Source organism: Pseudophryne corroboree, chromosome 7 (genome assembly GCF_028390025.1).
Source record: "Pseudophryne corroboree isolate aPseCor3 chromosome 7, aPseCor3.hap2, whole genome shotgun sequence".
In the NCBI taxonomy this organism is placed as follows: domain Eukaryota; kingdom Metazoa; phylum Chordata; class Amphibia; order Anura; family Myobatrachidae; genus Pseudophryne; species Pseudophryne corroboree.
The window spans coordinates 492,903,424-492,917,584 of NC_086450.1; the positions used below are offsets into that span (position 1 = coordinate 492,903,424).

General features: G+C 46.1%; 1 protein-coding gene and 1 long non-coding RNA gene across 2 annotated transcripts in view; both read left to right on the forward strand.

Annotated features, from left to right (window-relative positions):
* Positions 1-14,161, forward strand: part of LOC134945726 (uncharacterized) — an 889,695-nt gene that overhangs the window by 333,228 nt on the left and 542,306 nt on the right. The gene's annotated exons all lie outside the window — the stretch shown is intronic.
* Positions 3,712-14,161, forward strand: part of LOC134945719 (perforin-1-like) — a 44,686-nt gene continuing 34,236 nt past the window's right edge. Inside the window, exon 1 of the mRNA XM_063935171.1 lies at positions 3,712-3,821. The gene's annotated coding sequence lies outside the window, so the exon portion shown is untranslated. The remainder of the gene's footprint in view (positions 3,822-14,161) is intronic.

Consider the following 14,161-nt stretch of genomic DNA (forward strand, 5'->3'; position numbering starts at 1 on the left):
TGTGTTTTGGATTTTACATGCTCTGTACTATGACATTGGACATCGTCCTTGGCAGACAACGTTGATGGCATTTCATTGTCTCGGCCATGACTAGTGGCAGCAGCTTCAGCACGAGGTGGAAGTGGATCTTGATCTTTCCTTATTTTTTTAACCTCCACATTTTTGTTCTCCATATTTTAATGCGCACAACTAAAAGGCACCACAGGTATACAATGTAGATGGATGGATAGTATACTTATGGATGGCGAGTGACAACACAGAGGTAGGTACAGCAGTGGCCTACCGTACTGCTATATACAGTATAATGGACCTGGTGGACAATGTCAGCAGACTGCTAAACTAGTACTACTAGTATAAAGAAAAAAAGACACCACAGGTATACAATGTAGATGGATGGATAGTATACTTATTATTATTAATGGATGACGAGTGACTGACGACACAGAGGTAGGTACAGCAGTGGCCTACCGTACTGCTATATACAGTATAATCGACCTGGTGGACACTGTCAGCAGACTGCTAAACTAGTAATACTAGTATAAAGAAAAATAGCCACCACAGGTATACAATGTAGATGGATGGATAGTATACTTAATGGATGACGAGTGATGACACAGAGGTAGGTACAGCAGTGGCCTACCGTACTGCTATATACAGTATAATGGACCTGGTGGACACTGTCAGCAGACTGCTAAACTAGTGCTACTAGTATAAAAAAAAAAGCCACCACAGGTATACAATGTAGCTGGATGGATAGTATACTTATTATTATTAATGGATGACGAGTGACTGACGACACAGAGGTAGGTACAGCAGTGGCCTACCGTACTGCTATATACAGTATAATGGACCTGGTGGACACTGTCAGCAGACTGCTAAACTAGTACTACTAGTATAAAGAAAAAAAGCCACCACAGGTATACAATGTAGATGGATGGATAGTATACTTATGGACGACGAGTGACGACACAGAGGTAGGTACAGCAGTGGCCTACCGTACTGCTATATACAGTATAATGGACCTGGTGGACACTGTCAGCAGACTGCTAAACTAGTACTACTAGTATAAAGAAAAAAAGTCACCACAGGTATACAATGTAGATGGATGGATAGTATACTTATGGATGACGAGTGACGACACAGAGGTAGGTACATCAGTGGCCTACCGTACTGCTATATACAGTATAATGGACCTGGTGGACACTGTCAGCAGACTGCTAAACTAGTACTACTAGTATAAAGAAAAAAAGCCACCACAGGTATACAATGTAGATGGATGGATAGTATACTTATTATTATTATTAATGGATGACGAGTGACTGACGACACAGAGGTAGGTACAGCAGTGGCCTACCGTACTGCTATATACAGTATAATGGACTTGGTGGACACTGTCAGCAGACTGCTAAACTAGTACTACTAGTATAAAGAAAAAAATACACCACAGGTATACAATGTAGATGGATGGATAGTATACTTATGGACGACGAGTGACAACACAGAGGTAGGTACAGCAGTGGCCTACCGTACTGCTATATACAGTATAATGGACCTGGTGGACACTGTCAGCAGACTGCTAAACTAGTACTACTAGTATAAAGAAAAAAAGCCACCACAGGTATACAATGTAGATGGATGGATAGTATACTTATGGACGACGAGTGACGACACAGAGGTAGGTACAGCAGTGGCCTACCGTACTGCTATATACAGTATAATGGACCTGGTGGACACTGTCAGCAGACTGCTAAACTAGTATAAAAAAAAGCCACCACAGGAGTGTTTTTCAGGCAGACAGACGTGTACTGGACTGGTGGTCACTGTCAGCAAAACTGTACACTGTACTCCTGCTATAGCTGCTCCCCAGTCCCCACAATTAGGCAGTGTGAGCACTCAGCACAGATATATCATGCAGCACACTGAGGACAAATATGGTATTGAGCGTTTTTTTCAGGCAGAGAACGGATAAAAAAAAACTGGTGGTCACTATCAGCAAAACTCTGCACTCTACTCCGAGTCCTAACAGCTGCTCCCCAGTCCTCCCCACAATTAGTAATAAAACAAGCAATCAACTGTCTCTTCTACAATTATAAACGGAGAGGACGCCAGCCACGTCCTCTCCCTATCAATCTCAATGCACGTGTGAAAATGGCGGCGACGCGCGGCTGCTTATATAGAATCCGAATCTCGCGAGAATCCGACAGCGGGATGATGACGTTCGGGCGCGCTCGGATTAACCGAGCCATACGGGAGAATCCGAGTATGGCTCGGACCCGTGTAAAAAGGGTGAAGTTTGGGGGGGTTCGGTTTCCGAGAAACCGAACCCGCTCATCACTACAATTAATTACCTAAAGCGATGCATTCATGGTATTCATTTGTGATAATCAGCAGATGCAATACAGTTTGCTGGGAGGTATAGTTCCACAATTAATTACCTGTAGGTAAGAGAACAATGAGATTTTTGTAGTTACTTCACAGTCCTTTGCATATTGATCATAAAATTATCCAGGATAAATCACAGACGACATCCTTAGAAACATTCATCCTTTCATAACTTCATCCCAGACTAAGGGGCCTATTTATTAACATTATTTTTACTAAAAAATTATTTTAGTATCACTGATTATATTAAAGGGCATTTGGATCAGTTTTCATGAAAAACTGCTCCAAACCCTTTTAATTGTAATTTTTTTTTAGTAACCTACATCACATTCCCCATACTTATAATGGGAAATGTGATCTGGCCAAATTTACTAAAAAAAATTTTTTTAAAAAAATACCGCAGTGTGCCCTGTGATAATCTCACCAGCTCAGGCTGGTGAGATCACAGGGCAGACTTGCGATGTGCACCCTTTTGCCCGGTTTTCTCTGCCCCTGGCAGACAATGCTGTGCGGGACCCCGCTCCAGTGATCAGCTATGTGTGTGTCCGATGGGCACACAAGCTGATCACAGTGTCAAAAAAAGACAAAAAAAAACAGTGGAAAAAAAATCATAATGTGCCTTGTGATAATTTTCCAGCTCCCGCTGTCGAAATCGCAGGGCAGCAATGCGATAAGCTGTGGCAGAGCTACTGGGGCACAACTACTAGTGGCAGAGCTACTGGGGCACAACTACCGGTGGCATAACTGTGGCCACACCCCTTCCCTATCAAGCCACGGCCCTAACTTTGTTTTACCTGTAAGGGGGGGGGCGCCTGTGGAAACTGTCACCCTGGGTGCCACAAGGTCTAGAACCGACCCTGGCTGATAGGGTGGCGCCTCTCACACGCTGATGTCAGCGCTTTCTCGATCAGGTTGTAGCACAGCGCTGTCCCATAGAACATAATGAGTGATACCGGTGGTCACAACAGATTATTCGTTTTCATATTATGCAGAAATAGGCACTCACCCCTCCAAGTATACACCATGCATCTTTCCATAAAGCTGGTGCCCCAGCACGCAAGCTGGGGACAGATGCCATCATGGTAACGGGTTGGGTACATCTCATGGTAACAACCCTCAGCCTTACAAGCTGGAACGTGGCACCAGCAGCCACCCCCTCTCATTGCAGCCCCTTGTTCCATGTTATTATCTAACAACTGGGAAGTACAGAAACATTTGTTGGCAGCGTGCCACGCTGTTATCATTTCTGGGAAATCCTCCTATTTCCATCCATGGGCCGTTACTGTACTTCTAGACTTGTTTTGTCAGTCTTATAAAAGCTGCACCATCAGGAAGCAGACCCTCTACCCAGAGAAGCCGCATGACCCACAGGACTGCAGGAGACTACACTGACTGACAAGAATTGTAAAAGGTTTTCTCCCATAGCTGCAGCAGTTTGGGTATGTACAGTACAACCTCATTTCTCCTATCATTTGTTCCTCAGTTGCAGCCGGAGAACTTCATCAGCTATTACTGTATCTCACGCTTAAGGGCCCCATACACTAGAACGATTTGGGCCGATTTCATGCGATTTCGACCTTTCGGTCCGATATATCGTATGAAAAGTGTCAAATCATATATGTGTTTTCCATCCGATATGATGCGCGTTCCCGTGAGGGTGGGATCGGCTCCCCTTGATCGTTAGTGCTGCACTGTGATATGTCGGTTCCCGCAGGTATGGCTGGAATCACATAAGATATATCACATGCAAAATGTACCAAATCGTATGGAATCATATGGAACCGCTCCCGGGAGAGTTCAAGGGAAATCGCATCTGACTTCAGCCATCAGACATATCACTTTAGTGTATGGGGCCCTTAACGAAACCTGAATACGTTCCTCACTTGCACAACCAGGTTTCACATTCTTTGACACAAATTATAAGGTTTTTATTTTTCTACAGAATTAATTCTGGACTCAGAACATCAGTGATTTGTTCATTTTTTTTTTAAATGAAAACCTTTGGCACCCTAATGTACAGTAAGTAACCCATCTAGGCTTCCTCAGTGACAAGCAGGTAAAATCACCTGCACTCAGCTCTCTAGCTGGAGGCTAAGGGTGTCATTCCGAGTTGATCGCTAGCTGCCGTCGTTCGCAGCGCAGCGATGAGTCTAAAAATCTGCATTTCTGCGAATGTGTATGTACCGCAATACGCACGCGCGACGTACGGGTACAACGTCCATTGTGGTTTTGCACAGGTTCTAGCGAACCTTTCCTTCGCACGGCACAACGCAAGAAGATTGACATGTAGTGGGCGTTTCTAGGGTGTCAACCGACCGTTTTGAGGGAGTGATTAGAAAAACGCAGGCGTGTCGGGGAAAACGCAGGCATTGCTGGGCGTGTGTGTGACGTCAAAAGCCGTCCCTCAGTCGTTAGAATCAACGCACACGAAGAGTAAGTACAGGGATGGTCTTGTTTTGCACAAAATGTATTTGCAGGCGCTCTGCTGCACAAGCGTTCGCACTTCTGCTAAGTTAAAATACACTCCCCCGTGGGCGGCGGTTAAAGTGTTTGCACGGCTGCTAAACGTAGCTAGCGAGCGATCAACTCGGAATGACCCCCTAAAGGTGATAGGAAGGTTGTTTTCTAAAGTACAATTATATACAGTACATGCAGCCCACGGTGACACGGTAAGAACTTGGTGGTGAGTGGGCATGGATAAGGGGTCAGAGCTTCTGAAGCACTGGGCTGCCCTATCTTGTTCCCTTCCCTGTCACACAATTGCATACAGCCACACGTCCAGGCTGGACGGTCCAGCAACATTGTGACAAAGGCCCTGATTCAGCATGACTTGTAGTTGTGCGAAGGCAGATGGCTCTACACCATGTTTAGGCTCGCAGTGGCTGTGTGTGATGTCACGCAGCCGCCGCGGGCCACTCCATAAATGGTCCGAACTAGAGATGATCTAGTCCGAACCCATTGCCTGGACCGCACCCCGCAAACGGTGCATCGAAGCACACAAAAAGAGGCGTCTCTGCCCCGTCACAAACCCCTGGCCAGAGAACCCAGTTCAAGAGTCCATAGCGATGCATGATGAATCAGGACCATTGCTGCTTGGAGTGGAGATGACAACCACAAAGTAAGTTCTGTACGCACCTAACTCAGGAAAGCCGTGAGAATTGGGTAATGTTCCCGTTGTACTAGATTTATTCCGATTTGTGTAATCAAGGGTAGGGGATGATGCCAATTGTTCCTCCTTTTTAATTTAGAGCATTTATATTGTATCCCCTAAGCAATGTAAGTGGCCATATTTACCCCAATGTCCGGCTGCACATGCGCCGCCACCTCCGACATCACCGCTACCGAGTGCAACCCCCCCCCCCCCCCCCCACACACACACACACACAGTAAATATACTCACCAGTCCAGAGCCGGTCATCACTGGGTCCTGGGTGCTCCTGTGACCCCCGATGCTGTAAAGTTAGTTGCCGTTGCATAAAAACTATGAGAACTAAGGCCCTCATTCCGAGTTGTTCGCTCGTTATTTTTTTTCTCTACGGAGTGATTAGTCGCAAACTGCGCATGCGTAATGTTCGCAGTGCGCCTGCACCAAGTAAATTTGCACAAAAGTTTGGTATTTTACTCACGGCGTAACAAGGTTTTTTTCATCGTTCTGGTGATCGGAGTGTGATTGACAGGAAGTGGGTGTTTCTGGGCGGAAACTAACCATTTTCTGGGAGTGTGCGAAAAAACGCAGGCGTGACAGGGAAAAACGCGGGAGTGTCTGGAGAAATGGGGGAGTGGCTGGCCGAACGCTGGGTGTGCTTGTGACATCAAACCAGGAACGAAACTGACTGAGCTGATCGCAATGGCAGAGTAAGTCCCGAGCTACTCAGAAACTGCTAAGAAATTTCTATTCGCTATTCTGCTAATCTTTCGTTCACTATTCTGCTAAGCAAAGATTCACTCCCAGAGGGCGGCGGCCTAGCGCGTGCAATGCTGCTAAAAGCAGCTAGCGAGCGAACAACTCAGAATGAGGGCCTATATGAAGCTACTGGTACTTTGCAAAAAAATAATCAGTATTGCAATAGAGCAGATCTATGTAGTGTGCAGCCACACATCCAATCCCCTGCAGTCACACACTGCATAGATCTGATCAGTCGCAATGCTGATTATTTTTGTCACAAAGTACAAGCTTCAAATAGTTACAATTCTCTAGCTTCAAATTATCTACCTTTTTATCCAAGGGCAGATAGAACAATGAATAGATTGTCTGACTGCAATGCCACAGGTAGTAGGTTGGAATCCCGGGTATGTCAGCATCTTGAAATGTAATAAAGGACAGAGTGACTGAATAACAAAGAAACCTCAAGTTGAGTTAATGAATGTTATATAGGTATTAGTGACAGAAGGGGTGGAGGTAGGAGAGAGCGGCGGTCAGGAGATGCTGGGCTTCAAAAAGGGGCGGAAGCTGCAGGTGAAAGTAATTAAAACAGATAATTGACAAGTGCCACCAACCCTGCAGCGCTATGTGCGGTGCCCCTCCGCACACACCTTGTTACAGCCCTGCTCACGAGCAGGGCCCTCTTCCCTCATGTACTTATCCTTCTCTTACTTTAATAATCTTTGACAGCACAAAATCCCGCTGTTTCTGCCACCTGATACTTAGGTCAGTGCCATCTGCTGCTGTAGCTATGTTCATTTACCCTGTACTTATCCTATATTATCTTGTACTGTAAGTCGCTGTTTTTCTGTTTTGATTATTCGTTTATGCACTCTGTAATTGGGGACTGCAGAACCCTTGTGGCGCCATGTAAATAAAGGAGGATAAATAGGATTTTAATTACCTAACGGTAAATCCTTTTCTCGTAGTCCGTAGAGGATGCTGGGGTTCCATTTAGTACCATGGGGTATAGACAGGTCCCTTGGGAGCCATGGGCACTTTAAGAGTTTAATAGTGTGGGCTGGCTCCTCCCTCTATGCCCCTCCTACCAGACTCAGTCTAGAAACTGTGCCCGAGGAGACTGAGATACTTCGAGAGAAGGTAAATACACAGATAGTGATGAGATTCATACCAGCTCACACATAACAACGGAAAGCCAAGCTAACCAACTTGAAACAATTCAACAACGGCTGAACAACTGTACTTAACCAAGTAACTACTGCAGGATAATGAAGCGTTGGGCGGGCGCCCAGCATCCTCTATGGACTGCGAGAAAAGGATTTATCGGTAGGTAATTAAAATCCTATTTTCTCTTATGTCCTAGAGGATGCTGGGGTTCCATTTAGTACCATGGGGATGTACCAAAGCTCCCCGAACAGGAAGGAGAGCGCGGAGGCTCCTGCAGAACAGATTGACCAAACTTAAGGTCCTCAGAGGCCAAAGTATCGAACTTGTAGAACTTAGCAAACATGTTCGACCCCGACCAAGTAGCTGCCCGGCAAAGCTGCAAGGCCGAGATACCCCGGGCTGCCACCCAGGAAGAACCCACCTTACAAGTAGAGTGGACCTTAACAGATTGTGGACATGGCAATCCTGCCGTAGAATTAGCTAAACCTGATCCAGCGAGAGATCATCTGCTTAGAAGCAGGACACCCAACCTTTGGGTATATTTACTAAGCTCCTGATTTTGACCGATTTTGTGTTTGTTTTTTTTAAAAGTGTCATCTCGGGAATTTACTAAACAAAATACGAATGAATACACCATTGGTCAAACACGCCTGTTATTTTATACAACTCGGTAATTTACTAAAAAAAATCATATTCACAATCACTGCCGGCAATAGCCAAACACTGCCGTGAAAAAGAACAAATCGTAAAAAAAAGCAGTTTTCAAATAGTCCTGCTTTTTTTACCGTATTCTGATAAGCATGCACAGATCAGTGTGATCCGTACATGCTTATCTGTGGGAAGGGGTGTGAAAGAGTTAAAAATCATTAATAAAAATTGCGTGGGTTCCCCCCTTCCTAAGCATAACCAGCCTCGGGCTCTTTGAGCCAGTCCTGGTTGTAAAAATACAGGGGGAAAAATGATTGGGGTTCTTCCATATTTAGACAACCAGCACCGTGCTCTGCGCCTGGTCCTGGTGCAAAATATATGGAGGACAAAAGACGTAGGGGTCCCCCGTATTTTTAACACCAGCACCGGGCCGCACTATCCAAGGACATAATGCTACAGCTGAGGGACACTTTTATATTGGTCCCTAGGGCCCTGGCATTAAATCCCCAACTAGTTACCCCTGGCCAGGGTACCCTGGAGGAGTGGGTACCCCTTAAATCAAGCGGTCCCCCCCTCCAGCCACCCAAGGACCAGGGGTGAAGCCGGAGGCTGTCCCCCCCCATCAGTGGGCGGTGGATGGGGGGGCTGATAGCCTTTTGTGTAAAAAAAGAATATTGTTTTTTGTAGCAGAACTACAAGTCCCAGCAAGCCTACCCCACCGGCTGGTACTTGGAGAACCACAAGTACCAGCATGCAGGAGAAAAAATGGGCCCGCTGTTACCTGTAGTTCTACTACAAAATAATACCCAAATAAAAACAAAACACAGACACCGTGAAAGTAAAAGTTTAATGAACATACATGCACACTTACATACACACATACTTACCTATGTTGATACGAAGCAGTCGGTCCTCTTGTCCAGTAGAATCCAGGGGTACATGTAAATAAATGTATACTTACAAACAATCCGGTGTAGATCGGTCCTCTTCTTAAAAGTTACAATCCACGTACTTGTTAAAATAATAAAACAAAATACTCGTACCACGAACTGAAAGGTGATCCATGTTTACACATGGATCCCCTTTCAACGAATGTTGGGACCCCCCGTGACTCCTGTCAAAGAGGGTCCTTTCAGCCAATCAGGGAGCGCCACGTAATGGCACTCTCCTAATTGGCTGTGCGCTCCTGCACTGTCAGTCAGGCGGAGTACTGTGGATACAATGTAGCGTAGCGCAGCTACATTATATCCAATGATGGGAATTTTGCGGCCTGCGGTAGACCGCGAGGTTAAGTGGAGCCACCCACAAGAGTGACCCCACTTAACCTCACGGTTAACCGCATATATATATATATATAATGGATATAATGTAGCGCTGTTGCCAGCAGCCTCCCTGTGCCTAAACTCTAATAAAAATAAAAATAAATGAACTCCAATGGAGCTCCCTTAGCTATGACAGGCTCCTCCGAGCACATTTTCTAAACTGAGTATGGTAGGAGGGGCATAGAGGGAGGAGTCAGCCCACACTCTCAAACTCTTTAAAGTGCCCATGGCTCCTAGTGGACCCGTCTATACCCCATGGTACTAATGTGGACCCCAGCATTCTCTAGGACGTAAGAGAAATTATTTTATCTCCTATAGGCCTGCAATAGAAATAGTGACAGACATATAACATGCAGCATTATCATTTATGCTCTTTAATAAGCGTGCAATAGTAATATTGACAAATACATAGGGATATATACATAATAGGGTCCAAGTTTACCAGAGGTGCAGAATTCTGGCCGAACTTGGAGGTTTTTTTAAAGTAGCAATCTTTTACACGGCATGGTTTGGCTTGTAAGTTATTGCCTTTTTAAGAAAATATCTGAGCTCGTTCAGACTCCCGCATCTCTGCAAACTCAGACCCTATTATATATGCCCCTTAGTCATACCTCCCGACATGACCCCATCCAGGAGGGACACAATGCTCTGTTCCTGGACTTCCCTATTAGTTTATGATTGGCATCACCTGTGGGGAAACACCTTTCTTATCCATTACCCTGTTCAGCACAGGTGCCTGCAATCATACATTAAAAGTCCAGGAGCAGAGCATTGTGTCCGTCCTGGCAGAGGCGTTACCGGGTGTGGTGACACCCGGAGCGCACTCTGTATTATCAACCCCCCCCTCCACTCAGCTCGGTGAAGTCACGGGCGCAAAAAATGGCGTGGACTAATTTAAAAGGGGGAGTGGCCTCACAGACCTTTTCTCCTTAGCTCCGGTGGCATGTCCAGCTTCCCCAAAGATGCTGGTTGCCCCTGGAGACTGCTCAGCGTGCAGTGCCGGTTCTTATCTGTGACAGGGGCTGAGTGCTGCAGGGGTTTATCTCACTGCAGCACTCGGCTCCTGTCACTGCAGAAGAGCTGGCACTTTGGTGTCACTCCTTCCGAGGGGAACACCCAGGTGCGGCCCGCATCCCCCGCACCCACCTTCTGACGCCACTGCCTCCTGGAGAGTTGTCATGTTGGAAGGTATGCCTTGGTGTGTAATGATTTTTTTTTTAATTCTTGTCGCTTTTTACATTTATTTTAATTATATTACTGCCCGGTATTTGTGTAATATTATTACTTTATATTGTTTGTTATTAAAATATTTTATTACTAATACTTTCTTACACCAGCGCTATCATTTTCTCCGTTTGTTGTATGCTTTCTAAACGGTTGAGTATTCCATTTTTGGTAGCAGCCCATGAATCAGGCACATGTAATCAGAGGAAGCCAGTGTCAGCTTTTTATCTTTTGATAGAATCAGTCTAACCCATTTATTGGCAGGTAGAGCTCTGTAATGGGCCCTAGACATTTAAAGATCCGCCGCCGAGCGGGGGGGGCAGTGACAGGGGGAGTGAAGTTTCTTCACTCCCCCTGTTATCCGGCTCCGACGGGGCACCAGCGATGAACAAGCGCGGGGCTGCGCATTGTTTATCGCTGGAGCCTCAACACTGCACAATATGAACGGTATCTCATTCATTAATGAACGAGATCATTCATATCTTTGAGGATTATCGCCCAGTGTGTAGGGCCCACAAGACCTAATAGGTAGACACTGCTCTTTCCTGCAATCAAAGTGGAGACACCACAAAATAAAAGGGACATGAGGGTGGGAATATCCAGTAACAAAAGACCGCCCCAATGTAGAGACAAATTAGTGTAACACTAAAACTACACTCACAAAACACTCCTCTATACAACCGATTGGTTAAGCAACCATTGCCCATATCACAAAACACCACCCAACAATACAGTATTTTGGCCAGTCAAAGAGACAATGGCCCTCATTCCGAGTTGATCACTCGCTAGCTACTTTTAGCAGCCGTGCATACGCATAGTCGCCGTCCTCTGGGGAGTGTATTTGCAGGAGTGCGCAGTGGCAAACGCAGGATTTGCAAGGGGGGGTTTCCAGAACTGGGCGGAGCCAATCACGGGGGTGGGGACTGAGGTGACCCAGTATATGCTGGGTCCGTAAAACTAGTGTGTCTGTGTGTGTGTGTGTGTGTGTATATATATATATATATACATACATACATATATCTACACACATATATATATATATACATACATACACACACACATACATATACACGGGTGGTCTTCAGTATGCCGGCGGTCGGGCTCCCGGCGACCAGCATACCGGCACCGGGAGCCCGATCGCTGGCATACCGACACTTATTCTCCCTTGTGGGGGTCCACGACCCCCCTGGAGGGAGAACAGAATAGTGTGGCGCGCGTAGCGTGGCGAGCGCAGTGAGCCCGCAAGGGGCTCATTTGCACTCGCCACACTGTCGGTAAGCCGGCGGCCGGCCTCCCAGCGCAGGTATGCTGGTCACCGGGAGATCGTAGTGAACCCATATACACAGCATATTAAACATGCATACATATATATATATAATATGTACACACACATACAGTACACATATATACACATGTATATATATATATGTATATATGTATATCATATGTGTGTGTGTGTGTTTAAATGTATGTATGTATGTATGTGTTTATATGTATGCACATGGATATATGTACTTTAATTAAAATAAAGTCAACTTTTATTGCACTTGCAAGTGCCACCAGGAAGACAGGAGGCTGCGGAGGATGCTAGACAGTCATTAATAATACTCATGCAGCTAAATAAAAAAATAAAAAAAAACCCCTGGGTGCGCCACTGGTGCGAACGCCTGTGCATCAGAGCGGCTGCAAACACATTTTGTTCAGAACAAGACCAGCCCTGTAGTTACTTATTTTGGTGGTCATTCCAAGTTGATCGCAGCAGGACATTTTTTAGCAGTTGGGCAAAACCATGTGCACTGCAGGGGAGGCAGATATAAAATTTGCAGAGAGAGTTAGATTTGGGTGGGTTATTTTGTTTCTGTGCAGGGTAAATACTGGCTGCTTTATTTTTACACTGCAAATTAGATTGCAGATTGAACACACCCCACCCGAATCTATCTCTCTCTGCACATGTTATATCTGCCTCCCCTGCAGTGCACATGGGCCCTCATTCCGAGTTGATCGGTCGCAATGCGAATTTAGCAGAGTTACACACGCTAAGCCGCCGCCTACTGGGAGTGTATCTTAGCATCTTAAAATTGCGAACGATGTATTCGCAATATTGCGATCACAAACTACTTAGCAGTTTTAGAGTAACTTCAACCTTACTCGGCATCTGCGATCAGTTCAGTGCTTGTCGTTCCTGGTTTGACGTCATAAACACACCCAGCGTTCGCCCAGGCACTCCCCCGTTTCTCCGGCCACTCCTGCGTTTTTTTCCGGAAACGGTAGCGTTTTCAGCCACACGCCCATAAAACGCAGTGTTTCCGCCCAGTAACACCCATTTCCTGTCAATCACACTACGTTCGCCGGAGCGAAGAAAAAGCCGTGAGTAAAACTCCTTTCTTCATAGCAAAATTACTTGGCGCAGTCGCAGTGCGAACATTGCGCATGCGTACTAAGCGGATTTTCACTGCGATGCGATGAAAAAGAACGAGCGAACGACTCGGAATGAGGGCCATGGTTTTGCCCAATTGCTAACAGAATTCCTGCTGCGATCAACTTGGAATTACCCCCTCTGTGCGATGATTGCTGCGACGAGTGACACGGTAATGACGTCAGACACCCGCCCAGCAAACACCCGGCCACGCCTGCATTTTTCCAAACCCTCCCAGATAACAATCAGTTGCCACCCAGAAACTCCCACTTCCTGTCAATCTCCTTGCGATCGGTACAGCGACTGAAAGTGTCGCTAGAACCTGTGCAAAACCGCATCGCTCGTTGTACCCGTACGACGCGTGTTCGCATTGCGGTGCATACGCATGCGCAGATTAGCCCCGTTCTGACATGATCGTTGCGCTGCAAAAATCCGTAGTGAGCGATCAACTCGGAATGAGGGCCAATAACCAGACACAGACTAGGGGGGATATTCAATTAGCCCCGAAGAGACATCGGGAGTAAAAACTGTTTCTTCGGGTGTTGCAGTTGGGCTATTCGATTAGTTCGTCCGTTAAAAAGAGCATTTACACCCGAAAATGGATGAAATAGCCCCGTTTTCGGATGAAAACGGGGTTGATATCGGGGATTTTGCTTCGCCTGCCGGAGGCAGGTGAAACAAAATCCCAAATAAGCTGCGGCCCGCGCCGGCTTATCGGGTCTAATTAGATAGCCCCCTCGGCGATACTTTACACCCGACAGCATGTCCGGGTAATTGAATATCCCCCTAAGGGTGTAATCCACTGCATGCATGTAAAATGCATTCTGTTCTTCTATTTGTTAATGAAATGTCTTAAAGACACACATTTCCAAATATACTATAAATTCATACATGCCTGGCAGAGAGTGGTATAATGAAAAGATGAGTGGGTTCGGTACTCCGAGAACCGAACCCACCCGAACTTTGCAATCCGAGTCCGGATCCAAGTTCGGTGCAGTACTTCTCGCATTACTCGGTTCCCAAAATTAGGCAAAACATCATCATCCCGCTTTCGGATTTTCGCAGGTTTTGGATTCTATAAAGGTCCTAGGTGATTGGCGCCATCTTCACCTCAGCTGT